We start from the raw sequence: 28,000 nt of genomic DNA on the forward strand, positions 1-28,000 counted from the left end.
AATGGATTAGGAGTCAAGAGAAGGGCTTTCTAGTTCTGCCTATGGCATTAATGGACTGTGTTTTAATGGATAAACTGGTAATTTCCCCAGGCCCAAATTCCTAGACTATGATCTCTAAGGAGCCTTTCAACTCAATTTTTTATAACCAAGATTTGTATTTTCTGTCAAGAAGTGATAAATAGCAAGGATATCCTTGTTAATTAAAAATGTTTATACTTGAAAAGTATGAGACTTTAAATCTATTTTACATATTTTAGTTTAATCTTGAAATGAGAAGAGTGTACTCAAGAAAAGGTAAAGAAAGTATTATTTCCATTTCCATTTCAGAATCTGAGTCAGAAAGATTACTGCCTAGGTATCAAAATCTTGTTAATGGCAAAGACTGAGAACTAGAGATAATTTTCTTCTGAAGGAATGAATTTAAGTCAGGTAATATTTATTAATAAATATCTCTGACATGCAATGTAACTGAAGTGGCATGTTAGAGAGGTTAGATAGCCAGATGGGATTAAGTCCAGCTCTGACACATATCATCTGACACATGGTCAAGCTGTTAACTTCCTATTTCCTCCAGGCAGCAACACTTGTAATGTAAGTTACAAAAGAACTTAATTGCATCGGCGGAAAGAATCCCCACACTGGGAATCCTTCCTGGATGAAATAACAGGACCAGAACAAATAAGCAAAAAACCTTTCAAGGAATCATATCAGAATCGAGGGATACAAGGACAAAAGCTTATAGTTTTGCCTCAACGATCCTATCAATTCTTGGCTCATACACAGATGTTTATGATACAAAGTCAAGTGTGATAAGGTTAAAAAAAATTTTCCTACCAAAGGATACAAAATTTGAGAAAGGTGAGATTACTTTCTTTTGGAAGAATCAAGGAAGAATTACCCAGAAGAAAGCTACTTAATTGAGCCTTAAAGAAAACAAATATTCCAAAAGGTAGAGATGTTGACATAAGATACTCTAGATATGAATGAAGGCCTATGAGTATGTAGAACGATACAAGAAGGCATGATGATATTAGGAGGAAAGGTATTACATTATAGGCTACAGAGTAACTACTAATCCAATTTGTCTACAATGTATAATGTGTATCAGACTAAGAAGAATGAAATTTATCCTTTATACCATTTGTTTCTAAATGGGCTTCCTTGGATCTTTGGAAGGTCATGGTTCAACAGTAAAGGATGTGTGATCACCAGAGGGCAGAAAGATGGGTCATGTCCCATAATACCCACAACATTTAATCCTGAAGCTTGTCTCCAGTGAAACCAACACTCCTCTCTCACAACACTCATCTATTCCACCTCCTTCCCCAACCATTGAGTCAGTGTTGTTCTTCTCAGAGCAGTTACTACTGAAGGGCTCATTAAGCACTAAAGACTAAATTAAGCACTAATTTTATACTTTAAACTAGTCCTAAGCAAAGTGCCTGGTACATAATAGGCATTTAATAAGCATTTGCTTATTAATCTGAAGAAAGACTCTGGTAGAAATTTTGAATGACTAAGGATTAAGTGAGCAGGAGACTAAAATATTACATTATTAAAGGGGAAGAGATGAACTAGAAAGAAGCTTGTAAAATAAATCAGCTCCAAAGTTTTAATTTGATGATGTGACATAGCCTTCAAATATCCTCCCTCCCAAGTGAGGGGAAAACAGGAACTAAGGTTTGTGTATGTTAACCTGGTGCTTATGAAAGAACTTAGGATGCCTAGATGAGAGTAATGCCTAGAAATCAGTCAAATTAAGATCCTTCCAGAGCAGAGATGTTACTAAGAAGTCTGTAATAAACAAATTCAAGTCTACATGAGTCCAGTACTTCCATAGAGGACTATGCATCCTGGGTTATCAGAGAAATATTTTGTTCAGCCATTTTTCAGCCTTGTCTGACTCTCAGCAAAGATACTGGACCAATGCAGAGTTAAATAACTTACCTAGGATCACACATTTGAACTCAGGAACATGAGTGTGCTTGACTTTAGGCCTAGCACCCTATCCACTCTATCATCTAACTAAGATGAGATCTTAAGGATTCCAAGTACCTTACTCACCATGGTATCAACTGTCAGAATGAGAAAAGAATACTGGAATGTTTCCCTCCAACTTTTAAATCATATTTTAAGTTTTTTAACTCAGAGTGAGGATAGCCTGAATGAGATATCTATGACTAGTTTGATACAGACCATGGCTTCACAGGCAAAATAAATTGATTACATGATTAAAACCACAAATATATCTGCATAAAACAGTTTAATATTCAAAGTGGAAGAGAGTTATTCCTAGACTGAATGATTTGAATCAGAGACTCCAGTCTTGACTTTGCTTTTCATAATTTTATATACATATTTTCCATGTGGTGAACAAAGGGCTCGCAAATTACCTCTTTTAACTGAGGCTTTTCTCCATTGTATTGACAGTACCACACCCTGTAGGAAATGGAAGCCAAACCCTTGCAAATGGAAGCCAAAAAGAAAGGAGTTCAGAGGAGCACGTTACTCTTCCTCCATATAATACATAAATCAACATGAGAACTACCATTGACAACAGTCCTACAGGGTCTGACCAATTTACTTTTCAGTAAATGCCTGTTATATGCCTCAAATGCATTGGGTTTAGATTTTAAAATAAATATTAAATGTAAAAAAAAAAATCTTCCTCAAGCTGGCAGATGTTTATATCAGTTAAGAGAGGGAACTGAATCTAGGAAGACTCTCCTTTTTTTCATCTTTATTTTTCTCTAATAGTAAGAATAGTAACTGGTGGGACGGAGGCAAGATGGTGGAGTAGAAACACACACATACGCTAGCTCCGAACCCACAGCCTATAAAATATCTGTAAAAGAGAACTGCCAATAAATTCTGGAGCAGCAGAAGCCACAGACCAGCGGAGTGGATGAGATTTCTGTTCCAGAGAGCCTGAAAACCTCTCGCAAAAGGTTCTTCGCTGCAAATGCGGAGCAGAGCCCAGCCCTGCGTTGGCCACCCGGTGCCAAGAGGAGCTGATCCAATGGGGAGCAGATCCGAGCAGGCTTCAGGGACAGAATCTCCAGCAGCCACGCAGGTCCCTCCACCCACAGGTGACAAGGGTCAGTGAGAGGGTCTCTTTGGCAGGTCGAGAGGGGAGTGGGGTGCCCCCATAACTCAGGCCCCCTTGGGAGGCAGCAGTGGAAGTAGGAGCAGACTGGGGCTCCCCAACCAGGCAAGAGCCTGGATCCATTGTTGAAGGTCTCTGCATAAACCCCCTGAGGGAACTGAGCCCGTGAGGTGGCCCTGCCCCTACCTGAGCACCTGAACTTGATCCCACACTGAATAGCAGCCCCGCCCCTGCGGAAGCCCTGAGGCTGGGGAGCAGCATTTGAATCTCAGACCCCAAGTGCTGGCTGGGTGGATCTGGAGGCAAAGTGGGTGTGAAGAGGATATTCAGAAGTCAAGTCACTGGCTGGAAAAATGCCCAGAAAAGGGAAAAAAAACAAGACTATAGAAGATTACTTTCTTGGTGAACAGGTTTTTCCTCCCTTCCTTTCTGATGAGGAAGAACAATGCTCACCATCAGGGAAAGACACAGAAGACAAGGCTTCTATATCCCAGCCCACTCAATGGGCTCAGACCATGGAAGAGCTCAAAAAGAGCTCAGAAAATTTTGAAAATCATGTTAGAGAGGTGGAAGAAAAACTGGGAAGAGCAATGAAAGACATACAAGCAAAGTATGAACAGCAGGTCAGCACCCTGCTAAAGGAGACCCAAAAAAATGCTGAAGAAAATAACACCCTGAAAAATAGGCTAACTCAATTGGCAAAAGAGGTTCAAAAAGCCAATGAGGAGAAGAATGCTTTCAAAAGCAGAATTAGCCAAATGGAAAGGGAGATTCAAAAGCTCACTGAAGAAAATAGTTCTTTCAAAATTAGAATGGAACAGATGGAGGCCAATGACTTTATGAGAAACCAAGAAATCACAAAACAAAACCAAAAGAATGAAAAAATGGAAGATCATGTGAAATATCTCATTGGAAAAACAACTGACCTGGAAAATAGATCCAGGAGAGACAATTTAAAAATTATGGGACTGCCTGAAAGCCATGATCAAAAAAAGAGCCTAGACATCATCTTTAATGAAATTATCAAGGAAAACTGCCCTGATATTCTAGAACCAGAGGGCAAAAAAATATTGAAAGAATCCACCTATCACCACCTGAAAAAGATCCAAAAAGAGAAACTCCTAGCAACATTGTGGCCAAATTCCAGAGTTCCCAGGTCAAGGAGAAAATATTGCAAGCAGCTACAAAGAAACAATTCAAGAATAGTAACTGGTACTTCTGTCATAGGATGTAACTCATTTGTTTGGTTCAAGAATATGTTGACTTGCAGGGTGGAATTAATACAGGAATGTGGTTTTAAACAGTCAGAGGAAATAATCTCTATCTGAGAAAGTACACCAGAGAGTGTTCATTCAAGGCAATATTAAGAAGACTAAAAAAAAATTATCTGCAATAAGTAGTTTAAATAAACTATTCCTTAAGACCGGTAATTACACTGGTGTAGATACTCCCTCTATTGACACAGAAATTGCAATTACTCCTTACTTAAGAAAAATATTTAAGGAGTTTTGGTTTTTAAATCATCGGTTCTAGGATTTGAAACTTTATAAATCTATAATGATCATGTGGTCTAATATTTTAATTTTACAAAAGAGGAAATGGAGGTTCAGAGGGAAAGTAAGTTGCCTAAAGTCATTTCCATGGTCAATATTCTGGTGTGAGACTCAACACATTTTCTATTGCTTGGTCCTCTATCTGTTAATGGATTTGGTAAGGCCACTACAGAAAGAAAAAATATAGGACATGAATAGAGATTCCCATATGATCATGGACAAAACATTTTAGCTCTCTGGATCTTATTGAATTCATTTATAAAATAAGAGAGTTGGACTACCTGACCTCTGAGATCCTTTCCTACTATAATTTTATGATCTTATTTTCCTAATGTTTAAAAATAGGTAGCATCTAAAAACCATTCTTTAATTTAAATTGTTATACTATGACATTACTTAAAAATAATATACTTGAACAATTGAAATTGAAATACATAGAAGATGCACAGATAAATAGGTAGCTATATGGAGACAGAAAATGAGAGAGAGAGAGAGAGAAAGAGAGAGAGAGTATAAATAGCTGTAAGTGTAAGTACATTTACACATATTCATATTACCTTACAAGTATTTCTGAAGTGATTATTACACATAATGAAGCCAGGGTGATTTGCATTAAAACCATTCCAAATAGGTACACCCGTAATTGAATATAAATGGATATCAGGAAATAACACTGCTTTATCAACAGTGACTTCTGAAGGAAACTTTTGCAGTAGATTTCTCTGGTAAAGGTCTCATTCCCTGATTTTTAGGGAACCAAGTCAAATTTATAAAAATAGGTACCATTTCCCAAATTTATAAGCAGTCAAAGAACAGACAATTACTAGAAGAAATCAAAGCTATGATTAATCACATGGAAAAATGCTTTAAATCACTAACAATTAGAGAAATGCAAATTAAAACAACTCTGAGATTAGCTAACATGCAAAAAAAAAAAGGTGACACATGCTAAAGGGGACGTGGAAAAAATAGTCACACTAATGTCTTGTTGGTAGAACTATGAACTGGTCAGACCATTCTAGAGAACAATTTAGAACTATGACAAAGGGGCTATGTCCATCCCTTTTGACCCAGCAATACCACTACCAGGACTTTATTCCAAAGAGATAGAAAAAAGAAAAGGACACATATGTATAAAAATATTTATAACAATTCTTTTTTATGGTAGCAAAGAATTGGAAATTGAAGGGATGCCCATCAATTGGGTAATGGCTGAACAAGTTATGGTATATGATTGTGATGGAATACTATTGTGTTTTAAGAATTGATGAAGGGTATGGTTAGAAAAAATGTTGGAAGACCTATATGAACTGATGCAGAGTGAAGTGAGTAAAACTAGAACATCTTTTTATACAGAAACAGCAATAGTTTTACTCTAAAAGACTTTACTATGATTAATGATTCATGACAATTACAAAGGACTTGTGATAGAATATGCTATCTACGTCCAGAGAGAGAACTGATGAACTCATCTTTCATTTTTATTTTCTTTGTTTCTTTACTTCTTTTTTTGTAACATATAGTTAATATGAAAAAATATTTTGTATGACTTCCATTCATGATTCCCTCCATTCATGAAGATTGGACACTTGTCTAATGCAAATTTATCATTTAAAAATATATAATTTATTTATTTTTCAGTTCTCAACATTCACTTCCATAAGAATTTGAATTCAAACTTTTCTCCCCATATCTCCCCACCTCCAAAGGAGGTCATGCACCCCATCCACCCCTTAAAGTATAGTCCTTGCTACCTAAGTGCAATATTCTTTGCTTTCTCAATAGGTGGAGGAGGGCCTGGATGAAGGGAAAAAATATGGAACTGAAATTTAATTTTTTAATTACCTATAAATGGTCCGAAATCCTTGAGATGTTCCTGTTTGCATATGATATTTTTCTATTTGCATAAAGCCCTGAGACATTTTCAGAATTTCTCAAATAAGATTTATAATCTTCCAAAAACAGCTTGGCTTAGCTATCTACAGAGGTAAAAACAAATGAATGAAAGATGTCTATTGCACAGACAAGAAGCAGATAAAGCATGAATATTTTTAGTAGTTAATGCTATATATATGTGTAGCATAGTATATATATATGTGTGTGTATATATATATATATATATATATATGTTTAAATGATGTATGTAAATATTCAGAGAACTCATATTTCTTTGGGCCTGTGCTGAAAATTTATGAGAGACAGATTAAAGAATACTTCTTTTTTAATAAACAATTAAATTTAATAAAATAAAAAATAACCTGAATTTCTATAATTTTCTAGAGATTAGAAAGTGTTTTCCTTTGCTCTGTGAGGTAAATAGTATAAGTATTATCCTTCTTATATCCACTTTTTTTTTGGTCAGACTTAGATTTTTATCACTATAGAGAACTATTGTTCTGAACACAACTCTCTTGTTATGCCTGGTTTCTTTGAAGAATCAGCTCAAATCCTTCCTTTGTTAGAAGGACTTTCCCATTTATCACAACTGCAGATGCCTTCTGCTTTTAGATTGCTTTCTACCTTTTCTGTATGTACTTGTGTATATCCTTATTTATGTATTGTCTTCTTCATTAGAATATATCAAGGGGCACAGGGACGTTTTTGCCACTTTTTGTATCCCCTGTGCTAAATTCAATGCCTAATACATTTTGTTGCTGTTGACTCTTCATGTCGCCACATTAGGGATTTTCTTGACAGAGACACTGGAGTGGTTTATCATTATCTTCTCTAGCTCATTTTATAGATGAGGAAACTGAGGCAAACAGCAGGAAGTTATTTGCCCACAGTTACATAGTTTAAGTGTCTGAGGTTAAATTTGAACTCTGGAAAATGAGTCCTCCTGACTGCAGGTCAAACACTCCATCCACTGTGCCTTAATACATACTTGTGGACTAATTCCCTCCATTCATGAAGATTGGACACTTGTCTAATGCAAATTTATCATTTAAAAATATATAATTTATTTATTTTTCAGTTCTCAACATTCACTTCCATAAGAATTTGAATTCAAACTTTTCTCCCCATATCTCCCCACCTCCAAAGGAGGTCATGCACCCCATCCACCCCTTAAAGTATAGTCCTTGCTACCTAAGAGAATACTTCTTTTCTTTTACTAAATTTTAAGATATGATTATCTTTGAATATTTCTTTCACAGAGTTATGAAAATATTACAGGGCAGAATGTTAAGTTTTAAAGGCACTCTGTCAAAAAAGAGTGATTACAATTAAGATGCTATCAAATCTAGTCTCAATATTATATTTCTATAATCCAAATTAAACATGCATATATTGTTAAAACTTTAGATATTGCCCAGTTCTTAGAATAGTAAGATAATTTTTCTAATCTATTTTCAAATATAGTATGTGCAATGAATTTCCATGGCTTGAGCCTCAGCAATGTTGTATTCTAAATAATAGAACTAACTAACAGATATAATTGCTATTTTATTTGACTCTAAATGTGAATGGGTCAAATTAAAAGTGTATTTAAAATTTAAAATCATGAGCACAGTCACCCTATTAACATTCGAAGAAGAAATAGGAAGGGATGAAGGAGGAATAAAAAGTTTTCCTTTGTCTTCCTCCTATATTCCTTCCCTGAATCAGATGTCAGAAGAGATTCATCTGCCATGGTCAATATGTGTTCTTTGGAGCCATTGCATTAGTCCATATTTGAAGTTCAAAGGGATCCCAACTCAATCATTTTCAAGGCCCAAAACAGAATCTCAGGCAATCAGGACTGAAAAAAGACCTTGGAATATTGAACTTCTGGGAGCCAAGATGGTAAACAGTAAACCACTACAACTCTCCCATACTCATCTCCAAACAACCATAAGACAGAGCCCCCAAACAAATCCTGGAACAGAAAAACCAGCAAAAGGATAGGGTAAATGAATATTTTAGCACCTGAAACTTGGATGATCAGAAAAAAAGATCCATTGCATTCAGCTGAAAGGTGAGTGCAGCCCAGAATGAGAAGAATCCCATCATGAAGCTGAAGCTCAACAAACCAGTGGGAGATCCTGGGCCCCAATGTGGTGGAACAGGCAAAGGTCAACACCAGGACCCCTGAAGTGCCTTAGCATAGTAAGGTCAACCAGCTCCAGCTCCAAGAAACGTCACTTGCTTAAGTGCAGCTCTGGTCAGCAGGCAGCACCTAATGGTCAGACCTTCAAAAACTTCAGCACAGCCCCAAGCAAACAGCAAGCCTCCAGCCACAAATGTCCACGTACTTCAGCCCAACTTTGAGCAAGCAGGTAGAAGCCTACTCGACAGGTGCCTAAGCAAACAGGCAGCCACTAGCCAGCACTAGAATTGCCACACTTCAGTGTAGCCCCCAGTAAACTTCCAGAGGCAGGACTGCATGTGCTTCATTGTAGTCAATGGGAAATGCAGAAACACTCCACTAAGCCTCAGCACACACCAGAAACCACTACTAGGACGTACATCTCAGAATCATGCAAGCTGTTAGACTGTTAGAGTCTCCAGCAGCACTAGCCAACTGCCACTTCACTCTGGAAGTGCAGCATCAGACAACAGGGCAACATCACTGTAGCACCAGGTAAACAATCAGGGTCTTCAGTTACTACCACAAAAGTCAGAAACAGTGCCCCTTCTACCCTGGGAGAAGAATTCAAACTTGAAAGAAAGAAAAATAAGAAGGAAGGAAGGAAAGAAAGAAAATGAACGAAAAAGAAAGGAAAGGAAAGGAAAGGAAAGGAAAGGAAAGGAAAGGAAAGGAAAGGAAAGGAAAGGAAAGGAAAGGAAAGGAAAGGAAAGGAAAGGAAAGGAAAGGAAAGGAAAGGAAAGGAAAGGAAAGGAAAGGAAAGGAAAGGAAAGGAAAGGAAAAAGGAAAGGAAAGGAAAGGAAAGGAAAGGAAAGGAAAGGAAAGGAAAGGAAAGGAAAGGAAAGGAAAGGAAAGGAAAGGAAAGGAAAGGAAAGGAAAGGAAAGGAAAGAAGAGATGAGCAGAAAACAACAACAAAAAAGAATTTGACCATAGAAAGTTATTATGGTGACAGGGAAGACCAAGACACAAACTCAGAAGAGGACAACAATGTCAAAACACTGATAGGCAAAACATCAAATCAAAATGGGAAGATCTCAAAAAGGAGCTTAAAAATCTTATAAGAGAGATAGAAGTAAAAGAAAGTGAAAATAAATGAAAGTGATGCAAGAGAATTATGAAAAAAGAGTCAATAGTCTGGAAAACTGCTTAAAAAGTAGAACTGGTCAAATAGAAAAAGAGATATAAATATCCACTGAAGAAAACTGTTCCTTAAAGAGTACAACTGGCCAAATGGAAAAGAAAGTACAAAAGCTAATTGAGGATAACAATGCTTTAAAAGTTAGAATTGAACAAATGGAAGTTAATGACCCTATGAGACATCATGAATTAAACAAACAAATCCAAAAGAATGAAAAAAAAATGGTCATTCAATGAAACAGACAAATTTCCAGCCTTCATAAGGAGAAGACCAGGACTAAACCAAAAATTTGATCTCCAATATCAAAACGCAAGAGAAATGTATAAATAGGCAAAAAGGGGAAAGAAATCATAAGGCATTCAACAGAGCTAAACTCCTCACATCCCCACATGGGAAGAAGACACTTGTAACTCTTAAAAATTTTATTAATAATAGTACAGATCAAAGTAATATACATAGAGGATATGGATATAAGCTAAATTTGAGGAAATGACAAAAAATTTAAGGGATGAGAAAAAGTAGTGCAAAGGGTACAGAAGGAAGGGAGATGTAGAATGGAGGGAATTATCTTACATGAAGAGGTGAGAAAGACCTATTTCAGTGGAGAGAAGGATGACAGGGTGGGCAATGGGCATCACTTGAATCTTATCATAATGGGCTTAAATAGGGAATAATGTACACGATAAATTGAATATAGAAATCTATCTTACCTAAGAGGGAAGAAGGAGGGGAGGAGATTAAGTAAATGGTGGGGGGGAGGGTTGAATTGACATAAGAAGGGCAGTTCAGAAAGAGGTAGACAGAAGCGAAACATTGTTAAGGTAGGAAAGACTGAAAGGAGAAGACAAACTGGAGAAAGCATAGGATGAAGGGAAATACACAGGTAGTAATCTGTGATGTGAATGGGAGGAACTCTCCCACAAAAAGGAAGTGGACAAAGAGCAAAGTGGACAAAAAACAAGAATCCTACAATATTTTGCTTACAAGAAACACACTTGCAGAGACCCACACAAACTAAAGATAAAGGACTAAAGTAGAATCTACTATGCTTCAACTGAAGTTAAAAAGACTAAAGTAGAAACTACTATGCTTCAACAGAAGTTGAAAAAAAGCAGGGTAACAATCTTGATCTTAGACAAAGTAAAGGCAAAAAAAAAAACCTAATTAAAATAGATGAAGGAAAGTACATCATAATTAAAGTTACCATAGACAATGAAGCAATCAAATTAGGAGTGTAAGAAATGATCTACCTATCAGATCTATGACGTGAAGAAAAATTCACAACCAAACAAGTGATAGAGAGTGTTACAAAATGTAGAATGGATACTTTTGATCATATTAAAATTGAAAAACTTTCATACAAATGAAATCAATGGAACCAAGATTGAAAGGAAAGCTGGAAAACAATCTTTACAGCAAGTGTCTGTGATAAAGGCCTTAGTTCTCAAATAGTTAGAGAACTGAGTGAAATTTATGAGAATATAAGCCATTCCTCAATTGATAAATTATCCAAGAATATGGACAGGCAGTTTCCAGATGAAGAATTCAGATAGCGATAGTCATAAGAAGTGTCCCAAATCAACTTTGATTACAGAAATGCAAATTAAAATAACTCTGAGTTACTAGTTCACACCAATCAGATTGGCTAATATGCAAAAAAGGAAAAAGATAAATGTTGAAAAAGATGTGGCAAAATTAGGACATTAATGCTCTGTTGGTAGAGATGAGAACTGGTCCAACCATTCTGTAGAACACTTTGGAACTATACCCAAAGGGCAACCAAACTGTGCATACCCTTTGATCCAGCAATGCCACTGATATGTCTGCATTCTAAAGAGATCAGAAAAAGGGAGAAAGGACCTACATGTGAAAAATATTTATAACAATCCTTTTTGTGGTGGGAAAATATCAGAAATTGAAGGGATGCCCAACAATTGGGGAATGACTGAACAAGCTCTGATATATGAATGTAATGGAATACTGTTGTGCAATAAGAAATGATGAACAGGCATATTTCAGAAAAGCCTGGAAAGACTTGTACAAATTGATGCAAAGTGAAATGAGCAGGACCAGAAGAACATGTTAAACAGTATCAGCAACATCATGTAATGATCAATTATGAATGACTCAGCTCTTCTCAGAAACACAAATGATCCAAGATATTACAAAGGACTCACGAAAGAAAATGCTGTCCATATTCAAATAAAGAACTGATGGGCTCAGAATGCAGATTGAAGCATATTTTTTTTCACCTTATTCTTTCTCATGGTTTTATTTCTGCTTGATCTGTTTCTGTTTCCACAACTGTGACAAATATGGAAATGCTTTACATGATAGCACATATATAAACTATATCAAACTGCCTACCAATTTCAGAAAAGCAGAGGGGAAAGAAGGATTGAGAAAAATTTGGAACTCAAACTCTTGTAAAAATGAGTGCTAAAAAAGTTTCCTAATATATGATTGGGGAAAAAGCTATTTCAATTTTAAAAAATGGAAAAGAACTTGGATAACACCTGGAGCACATCCCTAAAGTTTCAGCTGGGGACACTGAGGACCATAGTGGGGAATGATTTTCCCAAAGCAGCATAATTATATAATGAAAGATTTGGGGTTAATATATGTATCCCATGAATCTCAATACACTGAATTTCCACACTAAAGAACCACAAAAACTTTTGTTGCTGTTGTTGTCATTTCTGTTTTTTTGTTTGTTTGTTTTTTTCCTTTAACTAGAGTTGCATGGACAGATCTGTGCTGAGGGTTTTAATATTTTGGAAGACTAGACACAGCAGCATACCCAATCCCCCATTTCTTAAGGCAGTCACTTGGAGCCATCTCTGCTTCCAGACCTTCAGGGTGATTTTCTCATTTCTAAGCTGTATTAGAAGTCTTTTTCTTTCATAAGCTTCTAAGGTTCTTTCCTTGCATCCTTGACATATTTTCAGGGATGAGATAACATATATCTACTCTTCTTTCTTATTGTAATTTTAAAAATAATGGCTCTACTATAATATGGTAAACTGAGGGAATATCATTATATATTACATTATGTTCCCAATGTTAGTATCCATGATATCATAAAATATTGTGTATAAAACAATATTGTTTGGAGCACTGCATCATCTTCTAAATATTTATATAGTTCACTGAATATATGGACTTCAAATATGTAGTTACTGATGTTACTATATATATGAAGGCTTTATAGATTACTTAATTTGGCATATGAGGATTAGTTTTTTACATCATAAATTCTCACGAATTCTTTTTAGAAAAAAACTTGTGAGTGAAATGTTTATCTAAAATAGCTAAAATCTAAAATAATCAGGAATAAAGCACTGAAATCTTTTTTATATATGATTTAATATCACCTTGAATTTGTTACTAGCATATTGCTTTATTATTATCCTGCTTTCAATAACCCATTGATGGTATAAAAACTGCTTATATTGAGCTGTTTCATACATGATTAAGATATGTATATATTAATATCATTTCCCTTCTAAAATAATGTTTTTAAAGCTTTAATATACTTTTTCATGGATAAAATATTTCTGCAAAACAGATGGCTGGATTTTCTACAATTTTTTAATAAGAATTAATGATGAAATTTTTAAAATGATTTAGTTTCTGGTGGCAGATGGTTAGAGAATTTTGTGGAGGTGTATCTCATGCAAGTAAAAAATGAGCTCAACCTCTTGTTGTGGACAAAAGGTTAGTTCTGCATTAAATTAGGCACTTTTTGTTTAGTTAAATTGGAGGAAGAATAAAACTTGGAGTTATTTTCAATTTTTATCATAAGACTATTATACTCTAGTCTAGAGTATTAATTTCATAAACCAGACTTAATACTGGTAAATACAGCAAGGATATAGTTTTATCATCAATAAATCTCAGAATAATCAACTCAATTTGTTGATTCTACAATTAAGTCATTTCTTAAATATTTTCTTACAAAAAAGAAAAAATATGTGCATTTGAAGAAGTGTTTTAGTATGCTTTTCCATAACCTGAATATGTTTACTGACAGTAGATTTAAATACAATAATTGAAGTTAACCATAATTTGCATTTATTAGTCATAAATTCAATCCAAATGAAAGACGACAATATATCTATCTTTCAACAGATAAGGAGTGGTTATGAGGCCTCAAGAATCCATCATTGATTGCTGTCTGCATCATATGATTTATGCACATTATTCTTTAAAACATTTCTCATTGCCTGAGTAAATTACTTGTAAACATGACTGCTCTATTTTAGTTCTCCATAGATTTCCAAAATTAAGGAATTTTCACTATATTTAAAAATCCAAATAAAGCAAGTGTTAAGAAAATATGAGAAATAAAAATTAACAATATGTATCTATTATTTCTTGACTGCATTAGCTAACTAGCAATTGTCCAGTTACCATTTAAAATTTAAATGTTTGTTAATGCATCTTTTTACCCCCTGAGGTTACCTCAGAAGGTAACAGATAAAATTGAGAATTAGCATCACCTATGCTGAATTAATGGTTATGATGTGCAATAAAATTTAACTTTTAGACTAAATGAGGTAAAGAACAAATCGAATTATTAAACAATCTACATCTTAACATATCATGTAAGAAGCGAAAAAATAATTTTGTTATCTTCAAATATACACAGCAATGGAAATTAAACTAACAATGGGGATGCCACGTCCAAGATCTAAGTAGTCTTAAGGATTAGACTAATATTCATATATAACTAATAAAGTATTTGCTTTCTTTTTGTTATTTTAATTGTTAGAGATCCATAATATTAACAGATTCTATAGTATTTCTGAGGGCTGAACACATGCTTTTCATAAATCTCTGAGTCATCCTGTTCTTGCACCAGATGTGATCCTGGACAAGTCTCTGAACATCCTTGTTTCTCAGTTTTCTAATCTATAAAATGAGTACCTTTGATTCGATGGACATGAAGATCTCTTATAGCTCTCTTATAGCTGTAAATAGCATCCTGTTCTCTCATTGGTATAATAAACTTTTGTTCTCCCTAACTAGTAATTAGGGCTCATTTCTGATGAGGAAATTTTAACTGTCTCAGAAAATCCAGGTCATGTTATCACATCATAGGGTAACAGAGTCATTTAGCGTTTGGGGGATATTCAATATTCATATTGGTCCTTCAAATGCTTTCTTCAATATTAACCTCCACTTAGCCCTACTGTTTATTAAAATTCTAAAATCACAAATGTTAAAATTTCCATAGCTGATTATAATTTCCTGTGTTTTCACCTCTCCCATTACTGTCATTTTTTTCTGAATATACTTCTTGCCCCATTATGACCTCTTTTCTTTAAATTGGCTCTTCTTCCAATCCATAAGTATTATTCTGGTATTGCTACTGGGTCATAGGTTCAAGTATTTCAACAAGGGTCCCATCCTTCCCTCTTTGGATTCATTGCCTATTTATACTTCCTCTGTTCCTACCTTGCTGATTAATAAGTGCGCCCAATCTAGTGCTAAATTTCCTCAAGGATAGTTCTGTCTTATAATATGATCAGATATATTCTTCCCTAGGACTTTTTATAGATAGCCTCATAATTAATCCTCTTCCCTAAGATCCCAACATTTCAGAATCATACAAACAAGGCATATATCTCTGTACTCGGAATCCAAAAGATAGGTTCTCAGAGGAGCTTGCCACCTATTATAATTGGGTGATAGTGGGCATTATCACAACCTTGGGCAAGGATGCCTTCATCTCCTTAAGACAATCCAGTGACCCTTCCAACTGTTTTACACTAAATTGAGGAAGGTCAGTGATAAGTCTTGCCTGTTTCAGTAGACAAGAGGCAAGAACATATCCATACCACCAGGATTTCCCTGCTGTTTGATTCTGAGGCATAAGTGGCTGATTCGTTCTAGCAGCATGACTACATTAGTGGTCTTATGGGTCTTTTTCCTCAGGCTCGCTACTGTTTTCAGTCATTTCCAATATATTTTTTTCTTTTTGTGGGTTGGTGGGACTTTTCCCCAAATATTATTTGTCACCTTTATCATCTGTCAAGTGTCCTGCAAAGCTGACCCTAAGGGGATGCTGAAATTTTCTTTTAGATACTTATTTTCAATGAAACCAGTTCACTTTACATACTTCTGTAAATGTTTCTACAACTATTATAATATTTGGTAAACTTCCACTTGAATAAGTTTTTATTTCTCTAAGGATGATGGATCACATTAAGAAAGACTCATTTAAAAATATATTATTCAAGCTTTAGAAACATTGAAAAGCTTACCTCTATAAGGTTCAAAGGATTCATGAAGAATAACTACATTATAATCATCTTTTACAATACAGGCTTTCAATTTCCTGCTCTCATGTAGACAATGGACATCTGAATTACTGACTGACTTGCACACAGTGACAGAATTTTAATGGACTTTCAATAGACCCTGCAATTGAATTTAAATTCCCCACACTCAGCTCTAGTCAAAACAAACTACAGAGCTCATTCTGAAATGACTTTACCAATAAAGTGAAAGAATTTTGCTTAGTTGGAGAGTATGCTTCTAATAACATGGGGACAGATTTACAAGGAAGGCAGTTACCCCAAATTCTGTTTGGAGCTCAGATTCAGCCTGTGCTCATACAGAAATGAATGCACTATTAATCAAGCTGAGAGCCACTGAACCACTGAAAGAAAACACATCTCAGAGATTCCATGATTCTGGAGGACAAAGGGAGAGCTCACATCCATTTTTTTTCTTTTCTGTATTGTTTAAATTACCTTCCAGTCACAGTGTATCTCAGGATCTTGAGACTGGATAGTCTTGAGAATAAAGAGCTTAATATAACATGATTCTAAAAAATGGATCTATTCCTATTAAGTGATCATCAAGTATAGAACATTGCATACAAGTCAAAATGTGAGTCTACTTAAAACGTTTCCTATTTCCAGATTTTGTAAGTATGACTACTCTGACTGAACTCAGCAACATAAACTGAGAATATTCTATCTGATGAACTGCACTAATGGCTAGAGTATTGCACTAATATTTGATTAAGTAACTAGAGTATTGCATTAATTATTATTATTAATCCTTAACACTTACTAGTATTACTAGAGTATTGCACCGATATTTGATAATCCTTCTAGAGAAATATTTGAATAAGCTGAATTTTAATGAAACTAACTTTCTCTATTGCCTTAACACAAAATTCCTCTATTTCCTTTAAAGTCTGTGAAATGGCAGTACAGATGAAAATTAAATAGATGTTGTAAACAGTTTTACTCTACTTATATATTTTTCTTTAACTGAAATGGTTAACTCAAAGTTTTTAATTTCTTATTTTGAATTTCCTTATAACTATATTTCTTTCTCCCTGATGATTATAGAATTATAGACCAAGAGCTATAAGGGACCTTTTATTATGGTTGTTATTTGGTCGGTCGTATCAGACTGTTCATCACTCCATTTGAAGTTTTCTTGCAAAGATCTTGGAGTGATTTATCATTTCCTTCTGCAGATCATCTTACATTGAGGGAACTGAGGCAGGAAGAGTCAAATGATTTGCCCAAGGTCACACAGCTACTAAGTGTCTGAGGCCAGATGTGAACAAAGGAAGATGAGTCTTCCTGACTCTGCAATTGGCATTCTATTGAGAAACTTAGCTACCCATAAATTCATCAATTCTAACCCCCTCATTTTACAAATGAGGAATGTAGGGAATAAAGGCTAGAATAAAACCTGGATCCTCTGAGTCCAAATCCATTGTTCTTGTCACTACAGTATGCTCCCCTTCAGTTGAATAAGCACGAATATTTCACTCTTTGAAGTCTCTTTTATTTTAGTTCTATTAATGTTTTGGAGGGCAACTATATTCAAAGACCACCCCAGCCACTAAATAAGAATGTGGCCAAAATTTAATGTGAACTGCTTCTTTTAAGGTAATTTTGATAATCACACATAAAAACTATCTTGATATGAATGAATTACATTGACTTGTCTCAACATGTACTGAAAAATCTTCAATTCAGTGAACCTCCTCGGATGGTGGGAACTTCTCAAGTCATGAAGGCAAACCTGGGACTTCAAAGGCCATGCCAATGTAAGAATTATTGTTAAATAAGAAAGACATTATATAAGGCATCATAATAGATTGTATGTTTTGCACCTATACCATCTACCTTGTACTCTATGACAGTGATATCTAGGATTAGTAACCTGCTTTAACTTTAATCATATCTTGACTTCCATGCATGTATTTTTCAGGAAAGGGAGAGAGGGGAATCTATGTATTCAATGGTACAGAGAATTATGGTATCCCCTCTTCTTTCCCCTTTTATTGGAAACCATCAATGAAGTCTGTCAGCTATATTTTAAAATCTTAGGAAGTTATTTGGGAGACTAAGATGTTAAAAGGCTTGTCCAGGGTAACACGGCCAGAATGTTGTCAGAGGCAGGACTAGAATACAGACCTTTCCTATTCTAAGGACAGGTCTCTACCCATTGTACTGCCTTTCTGGGGATTCTTATAGAATGAATAACTGCTGCATAGACAAATACTTATTCATACATATTTATTTATTCACTCATTCCCCTGCTATTGCTAACATTATTAGAAGTACAATTTTGTCTCCTCAAAGAGGTTACAATTTTCCACTGGAGGAGTATTTTAAGGCAGTGATGTCTTACTCAAATAAGAAACAGGGTCCACAAAATCATACAGAAAGATTTCTAAGGGTCATACAAAACATATAAAAATCTCCAAAATAATATATATTTTTTTGGTTTTTGTTCAGTTATTTTTCAGTCTTATTCAACTCTTTGTGATCCCATTTGGAATTTTCTTGGCAAAGATACTGGAATGGTTTGCCATTTCCTTCCCCATCTAGTTTTGCAAATTAGGAAAGGCAAACAGGGTTAGGTGACTTGCCCAAGGTCACACAGCTAGTAAGTGTCTGAGGCCAGATTTGAACTCAGAAAGATGAATCTTTACTGGTACCGTACTGGTACTGTATCCATTGAACCACCTAGATGCCTACTATATTAACATTAATTAATTTTCTTTTATTATAATTTTATTTTTTAAGTTTTTATATTTTTTAAATCATATTTTTATATTTCAATCTGGTTAAGGCTACACTCAGGAATGTAGTAGGCTGTGTGTTTGATACATTGACAGTACCACTTTGCAGGTGTGTTTGATATCATATTTAACGTTTTGTACTGTCAGAAACAAATGTTTCACCAATACCTATTGCTAAGGATAATATCTTAGTTGATTTATCAACTAAATTATATTTTAATGAATTTTAGAATTATCTAGAGTCTGAGTAAAGTTAGTAATGATCTCATGCTCTTGTTCATATTTAAAATTAAGGCATGTGAATTTTCAGTATTCTAATGCTTACCTGGGGCAGATAGGTAAGGTAGAAGAGTGGATGTAGTGCCATGCCTAGAGCCAGGAAGACCCATCTTCCTGGATTCAATATGGCCTCAGACACTAATTATCTATGTCACCCTCGGCAAGTAATTTATCCCTTTTTATCTCAGTTTCTTCACCTGTAAATTGAGCTGGAGAAGAAAATGGCAAACTACTCCAGTATCTCTGCCAAGAAAACTCCAAATGGGGTTACAAACAGTTGGATACAACTGAAATGACTGAACAAACAAAAAAGCTTACCTATTTAAGACCATGGAAGAACAGTGCATGGGACCATGTTTTTCTACTTTACATTTCAGTATTCCACTTCTATGAACTTGACTTTTACTTTCTGTCCCATTTTTTTTAACTGTCAAGTACAACCATGTTTTAGTCATAGGGGTTTTAGAACTGGAAGGGACCAATGAAATCTAAGGTCACACTTAGCAATAAATTATGACTCTATAATTCTGTTATATTGGTAAACCCATTTATTACACACATAAGGTGGAAGTCCAGAGAGATGATGCAAATTGCTCAAGGTCATTCATACAAGTACTAAAGGCAGCAGGGCCAATAATCTTCTGACTCATATTCCAGTATTCTTTTCCAACCCTGCTGTCTCCCTTTCTGCTGATATAAAAACAAAATCAAGGTAACATCTTGCATTAATTCAGGATACTTCTTAACTTCCTCCAATTTCCTAGAAAGTCGTGCAACAGGATTGGTTTGAAATCCTATTGATTTCAGTAGCAATGAAAAATCTTTCTATGTGTATAATAATCATGCATGTTTTTAAGGAATGCTTTCTACCAGTAGCTTTCAAACCATTATATTTTGTTTGGTTTAATGTACATCCATATTTTATAATTTAACATTTAAAGATAATTTATTTAATATGTTCATTAAAAATAAAGTTAAAGAATTGTTAGACTAATTATGTTTTCCTCAAGCCCCATAGATGATCAGTTTCTGGTGGCATATAATCCACATGACTCTGTTGAAATAAAATCTCAATATCTCTTCTTGGTTTTCAAGGCCTGTATTGATAATGTATTTTTTTACTTAACTTGAAGATCTTTCCCACCTATTAACAGTGCTGAAATTACATGTAAGCTTAAGTCACATGTGGTCAGAGGAGCTTGTTGAACAGGTGGTGCAGGAAGGGTGAAACAGAAGGATGCTGAGCTAGAGCAAAGCTGAGAGTAAATTAGTCAGAGGGAAGTCAGAGGTAGGAATTATGCAGGCAAGCAGGCAGCTGGCAGGCATGAGTAACAGAGCTTGTTTGTGATTTGTTTAAGGGAGCTGGTTTGTGGGAAGCCTTACAGGGGGAAGGCCTGGTGATGGTATTGCTCTCTGCATTGTTATTGTGCATTTTTGTTACTATGATGAATTTATCTTTCTGGTGTTGGGATCTGACTTTCTGGTGTCTGAAGAAGTGTTTTGGTTCTGTCTTGCACGTGGAGAGTCTGTTATATTTTGTGATTCAGAAATACACCAAGACATTCATGGCCACTGTAGATGCTATGACTATCACATCGGTGCTACAAGGCCCTTCTATTTTTTTAACCTTATTAAATGAATTTTATTGATGCCTTTTGCTTTATATCACAATCATTTTTGAATCTACACCACCACTACCCCCAAACACATAGAATGAGTTTTGTCTTCCCTTTACAATAACGAAAAACAATAAAGTAAAAAGCAATCTGGCAGTTTATGCAATATTCCACTCTCATTGTGCCCCTATCTCTTGAGTGTGGAGAGGGTGGCATATTTCATTATCTCTTCCACAGTTCCATAAGTAATCTTTCAATTACTTAAAGTCTTGCTTGTCCTGAATGGACTTTTAATTTGCATTATTGTAGTTACTATGTGTATTACTTACAATCTCTATTGTTATATAATTCAGGGGTTCCTCTTAATCTTGTGAATATCAGTCCCCACCATCTCTCTTTGCTCATTCCTTTCCACTCTTTTCATTTTCCAGAAACAAAATATGCTTATTCCTGTGCCATAAGTTATGTTTTACACGTTTAGTTTGTCTCTTCCATTTCCCTCTTTGTCAATGCAAATTTTACCCGTCTTTCAAAACTCAATTAAATTTCAGCCTCTTCCATGAAGCATTCTCCTCTACCCTACTGTTCCTTGATCTCCCTCATCAATAAAAGTATTTATATGCATGTTGAATGACTTGCTGCAGTGTTTACTTCTTTGTTCTCTTGTATGGTTTTCTGCTGTCTTATGTGTTAGTCATTCTCTCCAGCATGATTTTAAGTTTATTATAGAATATTTCTAATATATTTCTGAGCATATTTCTCATATACCTCTAAGTCCTCCAAATTGCTCATCACAGTGCTACACACATATATAAGGCTGCATAAATATTTGCCTGTTTGATAACCTTTTGGTGAGGAATATTAAAATCTGTGGCTTAAAACACCACTCATATTGAAGAGATTTTGATTTCTCATATATTAAGATTTATACAGCATCCAAAAAGCTTGGAATAAGTGTGGCAAATAAAAGTCAAAACAAATACATGAAATGTTCTGGATAGATTAATCTCATCAGTCACTTATAAAGTTCACTGAATAGGAGAAACTATAATCCTGCGACCAGGGAACCACTACACACGATATAACTTATGGGGAAGCAATGGGAAAGAAAAAGACTATATTTAGCAATGAAATAAATAATTTGATATTTCATTATTGCCATTGATACTGGAAGTGGATGGCAATCTACCCTCATACAATTCCACTCACCATCCTTGTGAATTCCCAAACCAAAACAAATGTATGCAGTTGCTGCTCTCTTATACGTATTGTTTCTTCTTAGAACATAAGATTGGGTTGTTACTGGTGTTGCTCAGTCATGTCTGACTGTTCATTACACTATTGGAGGTTTTCTTGGCATATATTTCACATATATTCTATATATTCCACTGGTTATATTTCACTTATATTCCATATATTCTACATATTCCACTGGTTTGCCATTTCCTCTTCCTGCTCATTTGACAGATGAGGAAAGTGGAGTAAAACAGAATTAAGTGACCTCCCCAGGATCACATGGTAGCTTGGAAGTATCTGAGGCCAGATTTAAACTCAGGAAGATGAGTCTTCCTGACTCCAGGCCAGGCACTATCCCCTATGTCACCTAACCAGACAGCAAAGACTATTTCACTTTTGAATTTGTATCAGCAGAGACTATTAGCACAGTTCTTGACACATGGTAAGCTTTTAATGAATGCTTTTTTATTTGTACTATTTGATAGATGAAGTTAGTGTAATATAGTTGATATAGACTCCCATCTTGAGTTATTTCAAGTAATTCTCAGCTTTTAAAAAGAATTCGAAGAATAGAGCCCTATCTTAATAAATCATTTATTGTTATTGTCCTTATTTCATCAAAGTCTGCTTTTCCTCATATTCAAATGCAATTTCTTTTTCTAAAGTTCCATATTCATAGAATTTATATTTTGGCAGATACTCAGTACAATCTAGAAGAGCAGAACCATAACCACTAGATAAGGAAACTGAGGCCACGAAAGGTGAAGTGGAATGTCCTTTGTAATACAACAAGTTAATGGCAGAAATGGTACTGCAACTTGGACTAATTGATCCCTAGTCCAGGATGTTTCCCATTCATAAATTTCAGAGTATATTTTTTTAATCATTTTAATTATTTTGCCTCTACATAAAGAAGTTCAGAGTCTAAGAGTAAAACCTACAGAAATGCTTCAAAATAATTTTGATTTTTGTTAAAGAATTTTGGTCTTTTTTTGCAATAGAAATTTTGAAAAAAGTTCCTTTGATTTCATTAGTGTATAGTATCAGTCCTTTCCCTTCTGTACATTTTATTTTCTTGTTCACAACAGGAATCACCATCCTGCCAGTTACTCCTTTACCTTGCATCTTGAAGACAAGGACTATTTAACTCCAGAACTTAGCACAGTAACTGACATATAACAAGTGCTTAATACATTCTCACTGGTGTGAATGCCATTGACTGTTCCTTTATAATTATTTTCTAATTGATTCATGTGCTTGGCTCCCAAAATAAATTGGAAGCTCCCTCAATCTAACAATCAATGTAACATGTGCTAAGTACTGACTCTATGTGTAACAGTGTGATAGGTGGGAGTCTGGATCTGGATTGGTCTTGTGTATATACAATTATATGTACATATATTTATATTCATATGTACACATACAAATTTGTTTATGAAGTATGTGTACATATGTAAAGAACCTCAAGGATCATATCTTAAGAAACCCTGTAAAGATTTGCCTAAAATATTTGTTAAGTGACTTGCCTAGGGTCATACAGCCAGTACGTATAGGAAAGAACAAAAGGGATGCAGTCCCTGCCTTTTAAAAGCTTATTTCGGAAAGAAAAGAGGAAAGAGGAGAGACAAGGATAGAGACAAAGGAGGAAAGACTGAAAGAGAGAGATAAAAAGAGTTGGAGAGAGACAGAGGGACAGAGAAAGATAGAGAGTCAGACAGACAGAGAGGGAGGGAGAGATTGAGTAAGCATCTATCACAGATTCACATAAGACTGATTGTTCATAGGGTGGAGACTAGCCTATCTTTCAAATTATAAGGAACCCTCCCAACCTAAGATGGTCATTTATTCTATCCTTATAAATAAGTCAACAAAGGACAAGACAAAGAGACATAGGCAAAATTATGTGAGATTTAATATTGGAGATGGGCTTTGGCATAAAATAAGAGCAGATCTGGAGATTCTGCAGGAACAGCAAAGAAAAACAAATGCTTGACCATCAGCTAAAGAAACAACACTTCTTTGTTATTTAAAAAAATATTACAGATATATTTTTCTATCAAGAGTGGTTTCACTATCTGCATATCTCCTCTAGGAAATCACTCTCCTAGCATTGCTTACTTTTGCTATTATCTTTTTTTTTGGCATTGGCATTTGATAAGCTTATTCAGGTTGTGGTAAGCCTACTTGAAATGTGTGACATTTCAATGCTTTTTTTTTTTCAATTTGAATACAGAAACCAAATTCTTTATTGGATAATCAGTATTTAGAAGAGTACTCAGAACACTCGGTATAAAATGATGGACAAATGGAGAATAATAAAAAAGGAAAATAATTGTTTTCTAATTCAGGGACTTATCAAATCTAATAGTGCATTTGCAATACCTACCAACAATAATCATATAATATATTGGTCACTCAATGCCATCTTAGCCATCTTCACCAGATTCTGACAAAAACTGGGATTTTTGGCCTGCTTAGTAATATCACTATTGTTACTTGTAAAAATGAAATCATTTTTCCTGAGTTTACTCTTAGAAAAGGAAATATGTCCAGCGTATTTCACAATCTTCATGAATAACTAAGGGTCACAACTATCAAAAGGCAAGATTTTTCCTTTGCCAAATGACTTCTTCAGCAAACAATGCAAAATTTATTCACTGAGTTGGTGCCTCCTATTTTTATGCAGTAATCTTCCAAAATGCTTCCTTGAGATTACATTCCTGTATTGTGAACATAAATAAAGTAAACATGGTTTGCAATTTCTCAGAATTAATCTTCGGCTTCCAGCATGCTTCTTCGACTTCTCCCTCTCTCTGGAATTCAAACACTTCCCAAAATGCTGCATTTGCATTTTTATATGGTAGAGATGGTGCGGCCATTTTTAGCAAAGTAGATGTATCTGACACATTGTAATTTCCTTTCAGATCATTAAATCCAACTGCTGTTCCTTTTTCAGGGTAAGAAGTATTATGTGAGACACTGAAAGCCAGTTGTAAATTTGGATGTAGGGGGCAATCTGATTTGATAGTTTAAAAACAAATTTTAACTGTGACAGGTGCCTTGAAAAGTACAGCACAACTGATCTAGTCTAATAAAGTCTATCATGAGAAAGGTAACCCATATTTCAGTGATTCAGAAAGAAGCACAGATCATCATCTTCTGAGTAAGAAGAGATTTTTCAAACTTCTCTGTCAACATCTAAAAATTAGATCTATGAACAGTCAAATCACAAGAAAACAAATAATGGAGTAAACAATTTTTTTTCTGTTTAGCATAAAATATATGGTAAAAATAGTGTACAAACATAGAGTGCTGAGCACAGAGTCAGAAAGACCTAAATTGACATACCACCTCAGACGTTTCCTTGGTTTGTGACCCTCGTTAAGTGATTAAGCAAACCACTTAAGTTCTATCACTGTTGGCTTCTTAAATTAGAAATTGAATCTACTCTATGTGACAATTTCCTCTTTATATAGCATCTGCATCTTATTTTGTTATTAATAAGATCTTCCGCATCAAAATGTCTTTGTCAGTTATTTATGAATCTAAGCTGCATTTACTACGTTAGTTAGATGTTAACTTCTTGAAAACTTTATACTACACATAACTATGAAATATAGAGGAATGACACATTAAAAAATGAAATAAATGGTAGAAAACTCTTTTTTCTAAGTACAGATGATACATTCTAGGAGAAGGTGATAAATACTGTTAGCCTCATTCATTTTGTAAATTGGTTTTATTTAACTCTTTCTATTAAGTTACTAATAGGAAGAGGATTTGGATAAATAATTTGTGGAAACAAAAGTTACCAAGCGAACAAAGAAATTTGGTGTGAAAGGTGACATCAAGAAAATGTATGATCGTAAAAAGGGACAAATTAGTCATAGAGAGAATTAGAGACAATAGAGTGACAGCTCTACTACTGTGTTGGTATCTGTGAAATGTTAAAAGACATAGAGCAAGACTTCCAGGTTGCAGGATAAATAGGGAAAGAATTTATGGGAAATCAGGGACAAGAAGCACACATAATGAGGAAATGTAGATGAGTCATGATCTTAATTGATGGAAAATATATCCATATTGATGAGATTATAGATCCAAAGCATCACTGCATGCTTTACGTGAAATAAAGATATACAGGTCTATACATAAACCTCTTCTTTAGGGAATATAATTATTGACACATACCTTGCGTTAACACTTGCAAAACAATTTATAAAGTTTCTTGTTTGATACTTAAAACAACCCTATGACTTACTATAATAATTATTCCCATTTTACGGATGGCAAAACTGAGGCACATAAAGCTTCATGGTCGCAGAGCCAATAAATTTTGGAAGTATGATTTGAACCCAGGTCTTCCTCACTACAGGTCTAGAATTCTAGTCACTATTTCCTAGCTGTTCCCAATGAGGAATAAAGCTCATAGAAAAATGCTCTGGACAATGGGGGAAGGGGAGTGTTCAGGGAAGATCGAGGTACAGGCAGCTTTAAAATGCCTTGTTTTATCTTGTTGTCTGGTTACACCTTTATTTTACCTTTTTTTATTCCGTTTTCTGAAGTAGGTATCTCCCTCAGGAGGTGAATTCCATTTCAACTGATCTGTTAATTATCTTTTATATCTCTATATCTTCTCCGACAGGGTTCCATCCTCAGTCCTTTTCTCTTCTCTTCTCTCTTTATATTACTTAACTTGATCATCTCATCAGCATCTATGAATGTAGTACCATATTTATGCTGATAATTCCTAAATCTATCTAGCCTGCCCCAACATCTCTTCTGACTTCCAATCTTGTATCTCCAATTGCCTTTCAGGCATCTCAAACTGGATATTCAGTAGAAATCTTAAATTCAATGCATTCTAGAATTCATTATCCTCTCCCCATTTCCTCCTCCTCCTCTCAAATTCCCTATTACTATAGAGGAAAAGACCATTCTTTCAGTCCCAGAGGCTCACAACCTAGACTTCATCTGGGTCCCTCACTCTCTTACTCCCCATATCCAAGTTGTTGTCAAGGTCTGACAATTTGACCTTTGCAGCCTTTCTTGAATACATCCTCTTCTCTTCTCTGACGCTATCATCACTCTATTGCAGGCACTCATTACTTCACACCTGGACTATTGCAATAGGCCATTGATGTGATGGTATACATATCTACAGTCTCTCCTCTATCCAAAATCCATGCTTTATTCAGAAAGTATTTTTCTTAAAGTGAAAGTCTAACTATGTCACCATCTTCCCTACTCAATACATTCCAATAGTTCCCTATGAGATCTAGGATTAAATACAAATCTTCTATTTAATGTTAAAAGTCCTTTATAGCTTAGCCCCCTCCTACCTTTTCAGTCCTTTTAAACATTACTCCTCTCTGATCTAGCAACATCAGTCTCCTGGCTCTTCCACAAACAAGACATGTTATCTCTCTCAGCTCTGGGTATTTTGTCTGGCAATCCCCCATGCCTGTAATGTGCTCTCTGCTTATCTCCACCTAGTGTCTTCCCTGACTTCCTTTAAGTCCCAACTAAAATCCCACCTCCTACAGCTCCTTTTAATTCCAACCCCTTCCAATTCCTCTTAAGTCTAGTGCCTTCCCTCTGTTAATCATTTTCTAGTCATTCCATATATAGCTTGTTTGTGCACCTTTGTTTCCTTGTTGTCTCCCCCATTGGATTATGAGCTCCTTGAAGGCAAAAACTACATTTTGACTCTTTTTGTATCCCTGGTGCTTACCACAGCATCTAGCACAAAGCAGATATTTAATAAATGTTTAACTGGTTCTACAGATTGTGAGTAGTAGCCATACACATACTCATAACAGTAGCAGTAGCAGTAATAGTAGTCATAGTTGTAGTGGTAGTAGTAGCAGAAGTAGTATAATAGTAGCAGTAGTAGTAGCAGTACTAGTGTGGTAGTAGTAGTAGTAGTAGTAGTAGTAGT

General features: G+C 35.1%; 1 protein-coding gene across 2 annotated transcripts in view; it reads right to left on the minus strand.

The window, feature by feature from the left end:
- FSTL5 (follistatin like 5) overlaps positions 1 to 28,000 on the minus strand; it is a 1,060,999-nt gene that overhangs the window by 565,191 nt on the left and 467,808 nt on the right. Inside the window, exon 1 of one of the 2 annotated variants that reach the window (XM_072621400.1) lies at positions 8,566 to 9,134. The exons of the other annotated variant lie outside the window; for it this stretch is intronic. The gene's annotated coding sequence lies outside the window, so the exon portion shown is untranslated. Of the gene's footprint in view, positions 1 to 8,565; positions 9,135 to 28,000 lie in introns of those variants that run through there. 2 annotated transcript variants of the gene reach the window in all.

The sequence above is a fragment of the Notamacropus eugenii genome, chromosome 6 (assembly GCF_028372415.1).
Source record: "Notamacropus eugenii isolate mMacEug1 chromosome 6, mMacEug1.pri_v2, whole genome shotgun sequence".
NCBI lineage: Eukaryota > Metazoa > Chordata > Mammalia > Diprotodontia > Macropodidae > Notamacropus > Notamacropus eugenii.